General features: G+C 43.5%; 26 non-coding genes across 26 annotated transcripts; all 26 read left to right on the forward strand.

The window, feature by feature from the left end:
- Window positions 1–637: 637 nt before the first annotated feature.
- Window positions 638–709, forward strand: trnaq-uug (transfer RNA glutamine (anticodon UUG)). Its single transcript has one exon. It is a non-coding gene; the product is annotated as a tRNA-Gln (tRNA).
- Window positions 710–909: 200 nt separating this feature from the next.
- On the forward strand, window positions 910–981 carry trnaq-uug (transfer RNA glutamine (anticodon UUG)). The gene has a single exon. It is a non-coding gene; the product is annotated as a tRNA-Gln (tRNA).
- A 792-nt stretch (window positions 982–1,773) lies between these two features.
- trnaq-uug (transfer RNA glutamine (anticodon UUG)) lies at window positions 1,774–1,845 on the forward strand. The gene has a single exon. It is a non-coding gene; the product is annotated as a tRNA-Gln (tRNA).
- A 200-nt stretch (window positions 1,846–2,045) lies between these two features.
- trnaq-uug (transfer RNA glutamine (anticodon UUG)) lies at window positions 2,046–2,117 on the forward strand. Its single transcript has one exon. It is a non-coding gene; the product is annotated as a tRNA-Gln (tRNA).
- Window positions 2,118–2,909: 792 nt separating this feature from the next.
- Window positions 2,910–2,981, forward strand: trnaq-uug (transfer RNA glutamine (anticodon UUG)). The gene has a single exon. It is a non-coding gene; the product is annotated as a tRNA-Gln (tRNA).
- Window positions 2,982–3,181: 200 nt separating this feature from the next.
- trnaq-uug (transfer RNA glutamine (anticodon UUG)) lies at window positions 3,182–3,253 on the forward strand. Its single transcript has one exon. It is a non-coding gene; the product is annotated as a tRNA-Gln (tRNA).
- Window positions 3,254–4,045: 792 nt separating this feature from the next.
- trnaq-uug (transfer RNA glutamine (anticodon UUG)) lies at window positions 4,046–4,117 on the forward strand. Its single transcript has one exon. It is a non-coding gene; the product is annotated as a tRNA-Gln (tRNA).
- A 200-nt stretch (window positions 4,118–4,317) lies between these two features.
- Window positions 4,318–4,389, forward strand: trnaq-uug (transfer RNA glutamine (anticodon UUG)). Its single transcript has one exon. It is a non-coding gene; the product is annotated as a tRNA-Gln (tRNA).
- Window positions 4,390–5,181: 792 nt separating this feature from the next.
- On the forward strand, window positions 5,182–5,253 carry trnaq-uug (transfer RNA glutamine (anticodon UUG)). Its single transcript has one exon. It is a non-coding gene; the product is annotated as a tRNA-Gln (tRNA).
- Window positions 5,254–5,453: 200 nt separating this feature from the next.
- Window positions 5,454–5,525, forward strand: trnaq-uug (transfer RNA glutamine (anticodon UUG)). The gene has a single exon. It is a non-coding gene; the product is annotated as a tRNA-Gln (tRNA).
- A 792-nt stretch (window positions 5,526–6,317) lies between these two features.
- trnaq-uug (transfer RNA glutamine (anticodon UUG)) lies at window positions 6,318–6,389 on the forward strand. The gene has a single exon. It is a non-coding gene; the product is annotated as a tRNA-Gln (tRNA).
- Window positions 6,390–6,589: 200 nt separating this feature from the next.
- Window positions 6,590–6,661, forward strand: trnaq-uug (transfer RNA glutamine (anticodon UUG)). The gene has a single exon. It is a non-coding gene; the product is annotated as a tRNA-Gln (tRNA).
- A 792-nt stretch (window positions 6,662–7,453) lies between these two features.
- On the forward strand, window positions 7,454–7,525 carry trnaq-uug (transfer RNA glutamine (anticodon UUG)). The gene has a single exon. It is a non-coding gene; the product is annotated as a tRNA-Gln (tRNA).
- Window positions 7,526–7,725: 200 nt separating this feature from the next.
- Window positions 7,726–7,797, forward strand: trnaq-uug (transfer RNA glutamine (anticodon UUG)). The gene has a single exon. It is a non-coding gene; the product is annotated as a tRNA-Gln (tRNA).
- A 792-nt stretch (window positions 7,798–8,589) lies between these two features.
- Window positions 8,590–8,661, forward strand: trnaq-uug (transfer RNA glutamine (anticodon UUG)). The gene has a single exon. It is a non-coding gene; the product is annotated as a tRNA-Gln (tRNA).
- A 200-nt stretch (window positions 8,662–8,861) lies between these two features.
- Window positions 8,862–8,933, forward strand: trnaq-uug (transfer RNA glutamine (anticodon UUG)). The gene has a single exon. It is a non-coding gene; the product is annotated as a tRNA-Gln (tRNA).
- A 792-nt stretch (window positions 8,934–9,725) lies between these two features.
- Window positions 9,726–9,797, forward strand: trnaq-uug (transfer RNA glutamine (anticodon UUG)). Its single transcript has one exon. It is a non-coding gene; the product is annotated as a tRNA-Gln (tRNA).
- Window positions 9,798–9,997: 200 nt separating this feature from the next.
- Window positions 9,998–10,069, forward strand: trnaq-uug (transfer RNA glutamine (anticodon UUG)). The gene has a single exon. It is a non-coding gene; the product is annotated as a tRNA-Gln (tRNA).
- Window positions 10,070–10,861: 792 nt separating this feature from the next.
- trnaq-uug (transfer RNA glutamine (anticodon UUG)) lies at window positions 10,862–10,933 on the forward strand. Its single transcript has one exon. It is a non-coding gene; the product is annotated as a tRNA-Gln (tRNA).
- A 200-nt stretch (window positions 10,934–11,133) lies between these two features.
- On the forward strand, window positions 11,134–11,205 carry trnaq-uug (transfer RNA glutamine (anticodon UUG)). The gene has a single exon. It is a non-coding gene; the product is annotated as a tRNA-Gln (tRNA).
- Window positions 11,206–11,997: 792 nt separating this feature from the next.
- Window positions 11,998–12,069, forward strand: trnaq-uug (transfer RNA glutamine (anticodon UUG)). The gene has a single exon. It is a non-coding gene; the product is annotated as a tRNA-Gln (tRNA).
- A 200-nt stretch (window positions 12,070–12,269) lies between these two features.
- trnaq-uug (transfer RNA glutamine (anticodon UUG)) lies at window positions 12,270–12,341 on the forward strand. The gene has a single exon. It is a non-coding gene; the product is annotated as a tRNA-Gln (tRNA).
- A 792-nt stretch (window positions 12,342–13,133) lies between these two features.
- Window positions 13,134–13,205, forward strand: trnaq-uug (transfer RNA glutamine (anticodon UUG)). Its single transcript has one exon. It is a non-coding gene; the product is annotated as a tRNA-Gln (tRNA).
- A 200-nt stretch (window positions 13,206–13,405) lies between these two features.
- trnaq-uug (transfer RNA glutamine (anticodon UUG)) lies at window positions 13,406–13,477 on the forward strand. Its single transcript has one exon. It is a non-coding gene; the product is annotated as a tRNA-Gln (tRNA).
- A 202-nt stretch (window positions 13,478–13,679) lies between these two features.
- Window positions 13,680–13,751, forward strand: trnaq-cug (transfer RNA glutamine (anticodon CUG)). The gene has a single exon. It is a non-coding gene; the product is annotated as a tRNA-Gln (tRNA).
- A 155-nt stretch (window positions 13,752–13,906) lies between these two features.
- trnaq-uug (transfer RNA glutamine (anticodon UUG)) lies at window positions 13,907–13,978 on the forward strand. Its single transcript has one exon. It is a non-coding gene; the product is annotated as a tRNA-Gln (tRNA).
- The last annotated feature ends 2,140 nt before the right edge of the window (window positions 13,979–16,118 follow it).

Below are 16,118 nucleotides of genomic sequence, written 5' to 3' on the forward strand. Positions count from 1 at the left end.
CCTCAACACCATTGTAAAAACACATATGTCCAAGAACAGCACCTGTAGGGTTCAATGGTGTAACGGTCAGCACTCTGGACTTTGAATCCAGTGATCCGAGTTCAACTCTTGGTGGAACCTGTGTATTACCCCCTTATCCTGATGGAAGCTATAGATCTGTCTCTATGTAGTTTTGTAGGGCTTCAAGTACAAGATTCATCGGTGACGGAAGTGGAACATTATATTCTTAATGTCGAAATTCCATCCTGCTATTTCACTTTTGAGTAGTTTTGAACCTCAACACCTTTGTGAAACCAAACACGCCCACACTCAGTGGTGGTACGGTTCCATGGTGTAATGGTCAGCACTCTGGGCTTTGAATCCAGTGATCTGAGTTCAACTCTCGGTAGAACCTGTGTACACCCTAATCCTGATGGACGCTATGGATCTGTCTCTATGTAGTTTCGTAGGGCTTCAAGTACAAGATTCATCCGTGATGTAAGTGGAACATTACATTCTTAATATGGAAATTCCAACTTGATCTTTCACTTTTGAGTGAGTGGCCTTGAACCCTCAAAACCATTGTGAAACCACATACGTCCAAGCACATACGTTAACACCTTTGTGAAACCAAACACGCCCATCTCAGCAGCGGTAGGGTTCCATGGTGTAATGGTCAGCACTCTGGACTTTGAATCCAGTGATCCGAGTTCAACTCTCGGTGGAACCTGTGTACACCCTTATCCCGATAGACGCTATGGATCTGTCTCTATGTAGTTTTGTAGGGCTTCAAGTACAAGATTCATCCGGGATGTAAGTGGAACATTAGATTCTTAATATGGAGATTCCAGCTTGCTCTTTCACTTTTGAGTGGTCATGAACCCTCAACACCATTGTAAAAACACATATGTCCAAGAACAGCACCTGTAGGGTTCCATGGTGTAATGGTCAGCACTCTGGACTTTGAATCCAGTGGTCTGAGTTCAACTCTCGGTGGAACCTGTGTATTACATCCTTATCCTGATGGACGCGATGAATCTGTCTCTATGTAGTTTTGTTGGGCTTCAAGTACAAGATTCATCCGTGATGTAAGTGGAACATTAGATTCTTAATATGGAGATTCCAGCTTGCTGTTTCACTTTTGAGTGGCCTTGTACCCTCAACACCATTGTAAAAACACATATGTCCAAGAACAGCACCTGTAGGGTTCAATGGTGTAACGGTCAGCACTCTGGACTTTGAATCCAGTGATCCGAGTTCAACTCTTGGTGGAACCTGTGTATTACCCCCTTATCCTGATGGAAGCTATAGATCTGTCTCTATGTAGTTTTGTAGGGCTTCAAGTACAAGATTCATCGGTGACGGAAGTGGAACATTATATTCTTAATGTCGAAATTCCATCCTGCTATTTCACTTTTGAGTAGTTTTGAACCTCAACACCTTTGTGAAACCAAACACGCCCACACTCAGTGGTGGTACGGTTCCATGGTGTAATGGTCAGCACTCTGGGCTTTGAATCCAGTGATCTGAGTTCAACTCTCGGTAGAACCTGTGTACACCCTAATCCTGATGGACGCTATGGATCTGTCTCTATGTAGTTTCGTAGGGCTTCAAGTACAAGATTCATCCGGGATGTAAGTGGAACATTACATTCTTAATATGGAAATTCCAACTTGATCTTTCACTTTTGAGTGAGTGGCCTTGAACCCTCAAAACCATTGTGAAACCACATACGTCCAAGCACATACGTTAACACCTTTGTGAAACCAAACACGCCCATCTCAGCAGAGGTAGGGTTCCATGGTGTAATGGTCAGCACTCTGGACTTTGAATCCAGTGATCCGAGTTCAACTCTCGGTGGAACCTGTGTACACCCTTATCCCGATAGACGCTATGGATCTGTCTCTATGTAGTTTTGTAGGGCTTCAAGTACAAGATTCATCCGGGATGTAAGTGGAACATTAGATTCTTAATATGGAGATTCCAGCTTGCTCTTTCACTTTTGAGTGGTCATGAACCCTCAACACCATTGTAAAAACACATATGTCCAAGAACAGCACCTGTAGGGTTCCATGGTGTAATGGTCAGCACTCTGGACTTTGAATCCAGTGGTCTGAATTCAACTCTCGGTGGAACCTGTGTATTACATCCTTATCCTGATGGACGCGATGAATCTGTCTCTATGTAGTTTTGTTGGGCTTCAAGTACAAGATTCATCCGTGATGTAAGTGGAACATTAGATTCTTAATATGGAGATTCCAGCTTGCTGTTTCACTTTTGAGTGGCCTTGTACCCTCAACACCATTGTAAAAACACATATGTCCAAGAACAGCACCTGTAGGGTTCAATGATGTAACGGTCAGCACTCTGGACTTTGAATCCAGTGATCCGAGTTCAACTCTTGGTGGAACCTGTGTATTACCCCCTTATCCTGATGGAAGCTATAGATCTGTCTCTATGTAGTTTTGTAGGGCTTCAAGTACAAGATTCATCGGTGACGGAAGTGGAACATTATATTCTTAATGTCGAAATTCCATCCTGCTATTTCACTTTTGAGTAGTTTTGAACCTCAACACCTTTGTGAAACCAAACACGCCCACACTCAGTGGTGGTACGGTTCCATGGTGTAATGGTCAGCACTCTGGGCTTTGAATCCAGTGATCTGAGTTCAACTCTCGGTAGAACCTGTGTACACCCTAATCCTGATGGACGCTATGGATCTGTCTCTATGTAGTTTCGTAGGGCTTCAAGTACAAGATTCATCCGGGATGTAAGTGGAACATTACATTCTTAATATGGAAATTCCAACTTGATCTTTCACTTTTGAGTGAGTGGCCTTGAACCCTCAAAACCATTGTGAAACCACATACGTCCAAGCACATACGTTAACACCTTTGTGAAACCAAACACGCCCATCTCAGCAGCGGTAGGGTTCCATGGTGTAATGGTCAGCACTCTGGACTTTGAATCCAGTGATCCGAGTTCAACTCTCGGTGGAACCTGTGTACACCCTTATCCCGATAGACGCTATGGATCTGTCTCTATGTAGTTTTGTAGGGCTTCAAGTACAAGATTCATCCGGGATGTAAGTGGAACATTAGATTCTTAATATGGAGATTCCAGCTTGCTCTTTCACTTTTGAGTGGTCATGAACCCTCAACACCATTGTAAAAACACATATGTCCAAGAACAGCACCTGTAGGGTTCCATGGTGTAATGGTCAGCACTCTGGACTTTGAATCCAGTGGTCTGAGTTCAACTCTCGGTGGAACCTGTGTATTACATCCTTATCCTGATGGACGCGATGAATCTGTCTCTATGTAGTTTTGTTGGGCTTCAAGTACAAGATTCATCCGTGATGTAAGTGGAACATTAGATTCTTAATATGGAGATTCCAGCTTGCTGTTTCACTTTTGAGTGGCCTTGTACCCTCAACACCATTGTAAAAACACATATGTCCAAGAACAGCACCTGTAGGGTTCAATGGTGTAACGGTCAGCACTCTGGACTTTGAATCCAGTGATCCGAGTTCAACTCTTGGTGGAACCTGTGTATTACCCCCTTATCCTGATGGAAGCTATAGATCTGTCTCTATGTAGTTTTGTAGGGCTTCAAGTACAAGATTCATCGGTGACGGAAGTGGAACATTATATTCTTAATGTCGAAATTCCATCCTGCTATTTCACTTTTGAGTAGTTTTGAACCTCAACACCTTTGTGAAACCAAACACGCCCACACTCAGTGGTGGTACGGTTCCATGGTGTAATGGTCAGCACTCTGGGCTTTGAATCCAGTGATCTGAGTTCAACTCTCGGTAGAACCTGTGTACACCCTAATCCTGATGGACGCTATGGATCTGTCTCTATGTAGTTTCGTAGGGCTTCAAGTACAAGATTCATCCGGGATGTAAGTGGAACATTACATTCTTAATATGGAAATTCCAACTTGATCTTTCACTTTTGAGTGAGTGGCCTTGAACCCTCAAAACCATTGTGAAACCACATACGTCCAAGCACATACGTTAACACCTTTGTGAAACCAAACACGCCCATCTCAGCAGCGGTAGGGTTCCATGGTGTAATGGTCAGCACTCTGGACTTTGAATCCAGTGATCCGAGTTCAACTCTCGGTGGAACCTGTGTACACCCTTATCCCGATAGACGCTATGGATCTGTCTCTATGTAGTTTTGTAGGGCTTCAAGTACAAGATTCATCCGGGATGTAAGTGGAACATTAGATTCTTAATATGGAGATTCCAGCTTGCTCTTTCACTTTTGAGTGGTCATGAACCCTCAACACCATTGTAAAAACACATATGTCCAAGAACAGCACCTGTAGGGTTCCATGGTGTAATGGTCAGCACTCTGGACTTTGAATCCAGTGGTCTGAGTTCAACTCTCGGTGGAACCTGTGTATTACATCCTTATCCTGATGGACGCGATGAATCTGTCTCTATGTAGTTTTGTTGGGCTTCAAGTACAAGATTCATCCGTGATGTAAGTGGAACATTAGATTCTTAATATGGAGATTCCAGCTTGCTGTTTCACTTTTGAGTGGCCTTGTACCCTCAACACCATTGTAAAAACACATATGTCCAAGAACAGCACCTGTAGGGTTCAATGGTGTAACGGTCAGCACTCTGGACTTTGAATCCAGTGATCCGAGTTCAACTCTTGGTGGAACCTGTGTATTACCCCCTTATCCTGATGGAAGCTATAGATCTGTCTCTATGTAGTTTTGTAGGGCTTCAAGTACAAGATTCATCGGTGACGGAAGTGGAACATTATATTCTTAATGTCGAAATTCCATCCTGCTATTTCACTTTTGAGTAGTTTTGAACCTCAACACCTTTGTGAAACCAAACACGCCCACACTCAGTGGTGGTACGGTTCCATGGTGTAATGGTCAGCACTCTGGGCTTTGAATCCAGTGATCTGAGTTCAACTCTCGGTAGAACCTGTGTACACCCTAATCCTGATGGACGCTATGGATCTGTCTCTATGTAGTTTCGTAGGGCTTCAAGTACAAGATTCATCCGGGATGTAAGTGGAACATTACATTCTTAATATGGAAATTCCAACTTGATCTTTCACTTTTGAGTGAGTGGCCTTGAACCCTCAAAACCATTGTGAAACCACATACGTCCAAGCACATACGTTAACACCTTTGTGAAACCAAACACGCCCATCTCAGCAGCGGTAGGGTTCCATGGTGTAATGGTCAGCACTCTGGACTTTGAATCCAGTGATCCGAGTTCAACTCTCGGTGGAACCTGTGTACACCCTTATCCCGATAGACGCTATGGATCTGTCTCTATGTAGTTTTGTAGGGCTTCAAGTACAAGATTCATCCGGGATGTAAGTGGAACATTAGATTCTTAATATGGAGATTCCAGCTTGCTCTTTCACTTTTGAGTGGTCATGAACCCTCAACACCATTGTAAAAACACATATGTCCAAGAACAGCACCTGTAGGGTTCCATGGTGTAATGGTCAGCACTCTGGACTTTGAATCCAGTGGTCTGAGTTCAACTCTCGGTGGAACCTGTGTATTACATCCTTATCCTGATGGACGCGATGAATCTGTCTCTATGTAGTTTTGTTGGGCTTCAAGTACAAGATTCATCCGTGATGTAAGTGGAACATTAGATTCTTAATATGGAGATTCCAGCTTGCTGTTTCACTTTTGAGTGGCCTTGTACCCTCAACACCATTGTAAAAACACATATGTCCAAGAACAGCACCTGTAGGGTTCAATGGTGTAACGGTCAGCACTCTGGACTTTGAATCCAGTGATCCGAGTTCAACTCTTGGTGGAACCTGTGTATTACCCCCTTATCCTGATGGAAGCTATAGATCTGTCTCTATGTAGTTTTGTAGGGCTTCAAGTACAAGATTCATCGGTGACGGAAGTGGAACATTATATTCTTAATGTCGAAATTCCATCCTGCTATTTCACTTTTGAGTAGTTTTGAACCTCAACACCTTTGTGAAACCAAACACGCCCACACTCAGTGGTGGTACGGTTCCATGGTGTAATGGTCAGCACTCTGGGCTTTGAATCCAGTGATCTGAGTTCAACTCTCGGTAGAACCTGTGTACACCCTAATCCTGATGGACGCTATGGATCTGTCTCTATGTAGTTTCGTAGGGCTTCAAGTACAAGATTCATCCGTGATGTAAGTGGAACATTACATTCTTAATATGGAAATTCCAACTTGATCTTTCACTTTTGAGTGAGTGGCCTTGAACCCTCAAAACCATTGTGAAACCACATACGTCCAAGCACATACGTTAACACCTTTGTGAAACCAAACACGCCCATCTCAGCAGCGGTAGGGTTCCATGGTGTAATGGTCAGCACTCTGGACTTTGAATCCAGTGATCCGAGTTCAACTCTCGGTGGAACCTGTGTACACCCTTATCCCGATAGACGCTATGGATCTGTCTCTATGTAGTTTTGTAGGGCTTCAAGTACAAGATTCATCCGGGATGTAAGTGGAACATTAGATTCTTAATATGGAGATTCCAGCTTGCTCTTTCACTTTTGAGTGGTCATGAACCCTCAACACCATTGTAAAAACACATATGTCCAAGAACAGCACCTGTAGGGTTCCATGGTGTAATGGTCAGCACTCTGGACTTTGAATCCAGTGGTCTGAGTTCAACTCTCGGTGGAACCTGTGTATTACATCCTTATCCTGATGGACGCGATGAATCTGTCTCTATGTAGTTTTGTTGGGCTTCAAGTACAAGATTCATCCGTGATGTAAGTGGAACATTAGATTCTTAATATGGAGATTCCAGCTTGCTGTTTCACTTTTGAGTGGCCTTGTACCCTCAACACCATTGTAAAAACACATATGTCCAAGAACAGCACCTGTAGGGTTCAATGGTGTAACGGTCAGCACTCTGGACTTTGAATCCAGTGATCCGAGTTCAACTCTTGGTGGAACCTGTGTATTACCCCCTTATCCTGATGGAAGCTATAGATCTGTCTCTATGTAGTTTTGTAGGGCTTCAAGTACAAGATTCATCGGTGACGGAAGTGGAACATTATATTCTTAATGTCGAAATTCCATCCTGCTATTTCACTTTTGAGTAGTTTTGAACCTCAACACCTTTGTGAAACCAAACACGCCCACACTCAGTGGTGGTACGGTTCCATGGTGTAATGGTCAGCACTCTGGGCTTTGAATCCAGTGATCTGAGTTCAACTCTCGGTAGAACCTGTGTACACCCTAATCCTGATGGACGCTATGGATCTGTCTCTATGTAGTTTCGTAGGGCTTCAAGTACAAGATTCATCCGGGATGTAAGTGGAACATTACATTCTTAATATGGAAATTCCAACTTGATCTTTCACTTTTGAGTGAGTGGCCTTGAACCCTCAAAACCATTGTGAAACCACATACGTCCAAGCACATACGTTAACACCTTTGTGAAACCAAACACGCCCATCTCAGCAGAGGTAGGGTTCCATGGTGTAATGGTCAGCACTCTGGACTTTGAATCCAGTGATCCGAGTTCAACTCTCGGTGGAACCTGTGTACACCCTTATCCCGATAGACGCTATGGATCTGTCTCTATGTAGTTTTGTAGGGCTTCAAGTACAAGATTCATCCGGGATGTAAGTGGAACATTAGATTCTTAATATGGAGATTCCAGCTTGCTCTTTCACTTTTGAGTGGTCATGAACCCTCAACACCATTGTAAAAACACATATGTCCAAGAACAGCACCTGTAGGGTTCCATGGTGTAATGGTCAGCACTCTGGACTTTGAATCCAGTGGTCTGAATTCAACTCTCGGTGGAACCTGTGTATTACATCCTTATCCTGATGGACGCGATGAATCTGTCTCTATGTAGTTTTGTTGGGCTTCAAGTACAAGATTCATCCGTGATGTAAGTGGAACATTAGATTCTTAATATGGAGATTCCAGCTTGCTGTTTCACTTTTGAGTGGCCTTGTACCCTCAACACCATTGTAAAAACACATATGTCCAAGAACAGCACCTGTAGGGTTCAATGATGTAACGGTCAGCACTCTGGACTTTGAATCCAGTGATCCGAGTTCAACTCTTGGTGGAACCTGTGTATTACCCCCTTATCCTGATGGAAGCTATAGATCTGTCTCTATGTAGTTTTGTAGGGCTTCAAGTACAAGATTCATCGGTGACGGAAGTGGAACATTATATTCTTAATGTCGAAATTCCATCCTGCTATTTCACTTTTGAGTAGTTTTGAACCTCAACACCTTTGTGAAACCAAACACGCCCACACTCAGTGGTGGTACGGTTCCATGGTGTAATGGTCAGCACTCTGGGCTTTGAATCCAGTGATCTGAGTTCAACTCTCGGTAGAACCTGTGTACACCCTAATCCTGATGGACGCTATGGATCTGTCTCTATGTAGTTTCGTAGGGCTTCAAGTACAAGATTCATCCGGGATGTAAGTGGAACATTACATTCTTAATATGGAAATTCCAACTTGATCTTTCACTTTTGAGTGAGTGGCCTTGAACCCTCAAAACCATTGTGAAACCACATACGTCCAAGCACATACGTTAACACCTTTGTGAAACCAAACACGCCCATCTCAGCAGCGGTAGGGTTCCATGGTGTAATGGTCAGCACTCTGGACTTTGAATCCAGTGATCCGAGTTCAACTCTCGGTGGAACCTGTGTACACCCTTATCCCGATAGACGCTATGGATCTGTCTCTATGTAGTTTTGTAGGGCTTCAAGTACAAGATTCATCCGGGATGTAAGTGGAACATTAGATTCTTAATATGGAGATTCCAGCTTGCTCTTTCACTTTTGAGTGGTCATGAACCCTCAACACCATTGTAAAAACACATATGTCCAAGAACAGCACCTGTAGGGTTCCATGGTGTAATGGTCAGCACTCTGGACTTTGAATCCAGTGGTCTGAGTTCAACTCTCGGTGGAACCTGTGTATTACATCCTTATCCTGATGGACGCGATGAATCTGTCTCTATGTAGTTTTGTTGGGCTTCAAGTACAAGATTCATCCGTGATGTAAGTGGAACATTAGATTCTTAATATGGAGATTCCAGCTTGCTGTTTCACTTTTGAGTGGCCTTGTACCCTCAACACCATTGTAAAAACACATATGTCCAAGAACAGCACCTGTAGGGTTCAATGGTGTAACGGTCAGCACTCTGGACTTTGAATCCAGTGATCCGAGTTCAACTCTTGGTGGAACCTGTGTATTACCCCCTTATCCTGATGGAAGCTATAGATCTGTCTCTATGTAGTTTTGTAGGGCTTCAAGTACAAGATTCATCGGTGACGGAAGTGGAACATTATATTCTTAATGTCGAAATTCCATCCTGCTATTTCACTTTTGAGTAGTTTTGAACCTCAACACCTTTGTGAAACCAAACACGCCCACACTCAGTGGTGGTACGGTTCCATGGTGTAATGGTCAGCACTCTGGGCTTTGAATCCAGTGATCTGAGTTCAACTCTCGGTAGAACCTGTGTACACCCTAATCCTGATGGACGCTATGGATCTGTCTCTATGTAGTTTCGTAGGGCTTCAAGTACAAGATTCATCCGTGATGTAAGTGGAACATTACATTCTTAATATGGAAATTCCAACTTGATCTTTCACTTTTGAGTGAGTGGCCTTGAACCCTCAAAACCATTGTGAAACCACATACGTCCAAGCACATACGTTAACACCTTTGTGAAACCAAACACGCCCATCTCAGCAGCGGTAGGGTTCCATGGTGTAATGGTCAGCACTCTGGACTTTGAATCCAGTGATCCGAGTTCAACTCTCGGTGGAACCTGTGTACACCCTTATCCCGATAGACGCTATGGATCTGTCTCTATGTAGTTTTGTAGGGCTTCAAGTACAAGATTCATCCGGGATGTAAGTGGAACATTAGATTCTTAATATGGAGATTCCAGCTTGCTCTTTCACTTTTGAGTGGTCATGAACCCTCAACACCATTGTAAAAACACATATGTCCAAGAACAGCACCTGTAGGGTTCCATGGTGTAATGGTCAGCACTCTGGACTTTGAATCCAGTGGTCTGAGTTCAACTCTCGGTGGAACCTGTGTATTACATCCTTATCCTGATGGACGCGATGAATCTGTCTCTATGTAGTTTTGTTGGGCTTCAAGTACAAGATTCATCCGTGATGTAAGTGGAACATTAGATTCTTAATATGGAGATTCCAGCTTGCTGTTTCACTTTTGAGTGGCCTTGTACCCTCAACACCATTGTAAAAACACATATGTCCAAGAACAGCACCTGTAGGGTTCAATGGTGTAACGGTCAGCACTCTGGACTTTGAATCCAGTGATCCGAGTTCAACTCTTGGTGGAACCTGTGTATTACCCCCTTATCCTGATGGAAGCTATAGATCTGTCTCTATGTAGTTTTGTAGGGCTTCAAGTACAAGATTCATCGGTGACGGAAGTGGAACATTATATTCTTAATGTCGAAATTCCATCCTGCTATTTCACTTTTGAGTAGTTTTGAACCTCAACACCTTTGTGAAACCAAACACGCCCACACTCAGTGGTGGTACGGTTCCATGGTGTAATGGTCAGCACTCTGGGCTTTGAATCCAGTGATCTGAGTTCAACTCTCGGTAGAACCTGTGTACACCCTAATCCTGATGGACGCTATGGATCTGTCTCTATGTAGTTTCGTAGGGCTTCAAGTACAAGATTCATCCGGGATGTAAGTGGAACATTACATTCTTAATATGGAAATTCCAACTTGATCTTTCACTTTTGAGTGAGTGGCCTTGAACCCTCAAAACCATTGTGAAACCACATACGTCCAAGCACATACGTTAACACCTTTGTGAAACCAAACACGCCCATCTCAGCAGCGGTAGGGTTCCATGGTGTAATGGTCAGCACTCTGGACTTTGAATCCAGTGATCCGAGTTCAACTCTCGGTGGAACCTGTGTACACCCTTATCCCGATAGACGCTATGGATCTGTCTCTATGTAGTTTTGTAGGGCTTCAAGTACAAGATTCATCCGGGATGTAAGTGGAACATTAGATTCTTAATATGGAGATTCCAGCTTGCTCTTTCACTTTTGAGTGGTCATGAACCCTCAACACCATTGTAAAAACACATATGTCCAAGAACAGCACCTGTAGGGTTCCATGGTGTAATGGTCAGCACTCTGGACTTTGAATCCAGTGGTCTGAGTTCAACTCTCGGTGGAACCTGTGTATTACATCCTTATCCTGATGGACGCGATGAATCTGTCTCTATGTAGTTTTGTTGGGCTTCAAGTACAAGATTCATCCGTGATGTAAGTGGAACATTAGATTCTTAATATGGAGATTCCAGCTTGCTGTTTCACTTTTGAGTGGCCTTGTACCCTCAACACCATTGTAAAAACACATATGTCCAAGAACAGCACCTGTAGGGTTCAATGGTGTAACGGTCAGCACTCTGGACTTTGAATCCAGTGATCCGAGTTCAACTCTTGGTGGAACCTGTGTATTACCCCCTTATCCTGATGGAAGCTATAGATCTGTCTCTATGTAGTTTTGTAGGGCTTCAAGTACAAGATTCATCGGTGACGGAAGTGGAACATTATATTCTTAATGTCGAAATTCCATCCTGCTATTTCACTTTTGAGTAGTTTTGAACCTCAACACCTTTGTGAAACCAAACACGCCCACACTCAGTGGTGGTACGGTTCCATGGTGTAATGGTCAGCACTCTGGGCTTTGAATCCAGTGATCTGAGTTCAACTCTCGGTAGAACCTGTGTACACCCTAATCCTGATGGACGCTATGGATCTGTCTCTATGTAGTTTCGTAGGGCTTCAAGTACAAGATTCATCCGTGATGTAAGTGGAACATTACATTCTTAATATGGAAATTCCAACTTGATCTTTCACTTTTGAGTGAGTGGCCTTGAACCCTCAAAACCATTGTGAAACCACATACGTCCAAGCACATACGTTAACACCTTTGTGAAACCAAACACGCCCATCTCAGCAGCGGTAGGGTTCCATGGTGTAATGGTCAGCACTCTGGACTTTGAATCCAGTGATCCGAGTTCAACTCTCGGTGGAACCTGTGTACACCCTTATCCCGATAGACGCTATGGATCTGTCTCTATGTAGTTTTGTAGGGCTTCAAGTACAAGATTCATCCGGGATGTAAGTGGAACATTAGATTCTTAATATGGAGATTCCAGCTTGCTCTTTCACTTTTGAGCGGTCATGAACCCTCAACACCATTGTAAAAACACATATGTCCAAGAACAGCACCTGTAGGGTTCCATGGTGTAATGGTCAGCACTCTGGACTTTGAATCCAGTGGTCTGAGTTCAACTCTCGGTGGAACCTGTGTATTACATCCTTATCCTGATGGACGCGATGAATCTGTCTCTATGTAGTTTTGTTGGGCTTCAAGTACAAGATTCATCCGTGATGTAAGTGGAACATTAGATTCTTAATATGGAGATTCCAGCTTGCTGTTTCACTTTTGAGTGGCCTTGTACCCTCAACACCATTGTAAAAACACATATGTCCAAGAACAGCACCTGTAGGGTTCAATGGTGTAACGGTCAGCACTCTGGACTTTGAATCCAGTGATCCGAGTTCAACTCTTGGTGGAACCTGTGTATTACCCCCTTATCCTGATGGAAGCTATAGATCTGTCTCTATGTAGTTTTGTAGGGCTTCAAGTACAAGATTCATCGGTGACGGAAGTGGAACATTATATTCTTAATGTCGAAATTCCATCCTGCTATTTCACTTTTGAGTAGTTTTGAACCTCAACACCTTTGTGAAACCAAACACGCCCACACTCAGTGGTGGTACGGTTCCATGGTGTAATGGTCAGCACTCTGGGCTTTGAATCCAGTGATCTGAGTTCAACTCTCGGTAGAACCTGTGTACACCCTAATCCTGATGGACGCTATGGATCTGTCTCTATGTAGTTTCGTAGGGCTTCAAGTACAAGATTCATCCGGGATGTAAGTGGAACATTACATTCTTAATATGGAAATTCCAACTTGATCTTTCACTTTTGAGTGAGTGGCCTTGAACCCTCAAAACCATTGTGAAACCACATACGTCCAAGCACATACGTTAACACCTTTGTGAAACCAAACACGCCCATCTCAGCAGCGGTAGGGTTCCATGGTGTAATGGTCAGCACTCTGGACTTTGAATCCAGTGATCCGAGTTCAACTCTCGGTGGAACCTGTGTACACCCTTATCCCGATAGACGCTATGATTCTGTCTCTATGTAGTTTTGTAGGGCTTCAAGTACAAGATTCATCCGTGATGTAAGTGGAACATTAGATTCTTAATATGGAGATTCCAGCTTGCTGTTTCACTTTTGAGTGGCCTTGTACCCTCAACACCATTGTAAAAACACATATGTCCAAGAACAGCACCTGTAGGGTTCCATGGTGTAATGGTCAGCACTCTGGACTTTGAATCCAGTGGTCTGAGTTCAACTCTCGGTGGAACCTATGTATTACCCCCTTATCCTGATGGATGCTATAGATCTGTCTCTATGCAGTTTTGTTGGACTTCAACTACAAGATTCTTCGGTGACGGAAGTGGAACATTAGATTCTTAATATGGAAATTCCATCCTGCTCTTTTACTTTTGAGTGGCCGTGAACCCTCAACACCATTTTGAAACCACATACATCACAAATAACATATGCAGGGTTCCATGGTGTAATGGTTAGCACTCTGGACTCTGAATCCAGTGATCTGAGTTCGAATCTCAGTGGAACCTTAATGTTATCTTTATCTACACAGGCGCTATGGACCTTTCTATACATTGTTTTTTTGGGCTTCAGGTACACTGAAGTAGGTTCAGGTTCACTTTTGAGTAGTTTTGAACCTCAACACCTTTGTGAAACCAAAAACGCCCACACTCAGCGGTGGTAGGGTTCCATGGTGTAATGGTCAGTACTCTGGGCTTTGAATCCAGTGATCTGAGTTCAACTCTCGGTGGAACCTGTGTATTACCCCCTTATCCTGATGGACGCTATAGGTCTGTCTCTATGTAGTTTTGTAGGGCTTCAACTACAAGATTCATCGGTGACGGAAGTGGAACATTAGATTCCTAATATGGAGATTCCAGCTTGCTCTTTCACTTTTGAGTGCGTGGCCTTGAACCCTCAACACCATTGTGAAACAACATACTGTACGTCCAAGAACGTCACCTGCAGGATTCCATTCTGGACTCTGGACTCTGAATCCAGTGATCTGAGTTGAAATCTCAGTGGAACCTTCATGTTATCTTTATCTTGACAGGCGCTATGGACCTTTCTATACGTTGTTTTGTTGGGCTTCAGGAACAAGATTCATTTGTGACCTAAGTGGAACACTATATTCTTAATATGGAGATTCCAGCTTGCTCTTTCACTTTTGAGTGGCCTGGAACCCTCAACACCATTGTGAAATCACATACAGTATGTCCACAAGCTGAGGCTGCAGGGCTCCATGGTGAAATGGTCAGTGCACTGGATTTGTAATCCAGTGATTTTAGTTCAACTCTCAGTGGAACTTGTGTGGTATTCTGATAGCCACTCAGGACCTTTCTCTGTGTAGTCCTCGAGTGCATCAGGTGCTAGAATTACCTGAAGACTTGCGACCTACTGTATGTGAAATGTTTGATTCTTAATTGTGGAGATTTCAGCTTGCTTTTCCACTTATAAGTGGCCTTGAAACCTCAGCACAATTGTGTAACTCTTGGTGGAACTTGTCTGCTATACCTTTACTCGATCAAGGTTTTATGCTGGTGATTGCGATACCGATCATCTGTGAGTGAAATCGTCCGATACCGATACCAATCGCATCGATTAAGCGTACATTTTGCGTACATGCAGTAGGTCGGCACAGCCAGTGTTGAGAGAGGCTGGTCATCTAGTCTGATTAAATCAATTATTTTCGGGTTATTTGCTTTAGACTGCTGACTATCACGCACATACGGGCAAGTTTTGTCCAGCATTGGCTACATTAGCTGCCGTTTGACTGATGATCACATCGTCAGCCTCGAAAACTCACCATACTCAGTGTATGATCAAGTGTTTATTCTTCAAATGCCGTATCAAATTAAAGCTTTTTAAACGTGCTATTCGGTAAGATATTTTTCGTGGCATGTTTTGCAGGGAGGAACATTTATATGACTCTCACAAACGGCAAGTAAGTTCCACACAGCAAACATTGTTTGTTCTAGGTTTGGCACGTCTGCACGGTATTGAGGAAAGTGGGCGGGGGACGCGTGCTACAGGCTGCATGCTGCAATGGTACAAGCTAGAGGTGATCAGCTTTTGTGATCGGCTTGAAAGGCATTTATCGGCATATGCCAATCATGTGCTTTTTCAATATTGATCAGTGGGCGATCGATCGGAGCATCCCGAGTGTATACCAGTGATTCTCAACGGGTCGCAACTCACAAAGCCATTTTCAGTGGTGAATGAAGCGATGTCCCTGAATGTCATTGCTATTTGCTTGCTACACCACCACAAGGTACATGCTATATTTATGGGTGACTTGGTCAGGCCTGAGCGGGAGGGGCAAGACACTGAGTGTGGACCGACAAACAGTACGATAGCTACATATCTGCTGGAGAAAGCGAAAGCTCACGTTGTATTCTGTGGGAGAATTCCGCACACTATAAGGATTACCAGGTAGGCATAGGGAGGCGTTTCATGCCCAATTACATCTATTGACTTAAGCAAAAGGGTCGTCTACAGAAGAAATTGTCCTGTTATTATTAAACTTACCTACTGGGTGTTTAATCAGAGTAACTGGGCTTGCTTGATTTTTAATTTCTTGTTTCATTTCTCATGTACAAAAGCTCTGATTCAACTCCCCGGATATAACATGTACTGAAAACCTTTACTCACACTTTTTTTTCAAATGTTTGAATTTGTGGATGAAAATGCATTGTTGCTGAACTGATCATGAAACATGTTTTGTGCTGGCACACAGCGTTATTTTGCACTACCTCAAATTCGAACTGCACTTTTATGTCTTGCCATTCAAGGGATTGCAACTCGCTCAAAATGACACCGCCAGTGCTCAGCAAAGGCTCCTGTGCATGTGTGTGTTACCTGGGGCACAGCTTACATGCTCGGAGCAGGAAGAGGGC

Source organism: Dunckerocampus dactyliophorus, chromosome 14 (genome assembly GCF_027744805.1).
Source record: "Dunckerocampus dactyliophorus isolate RoL2022-P2 chromosome 14, RoL_Ddac_1.1, whole genome shotgun sequence".
NCBI lineage: Eukaryota > Metazoa > Chordata > Actinopteri > Syngnathiformes > Syngnathidae > Dunckerocampus > Dunckerocampus dactyliophorus.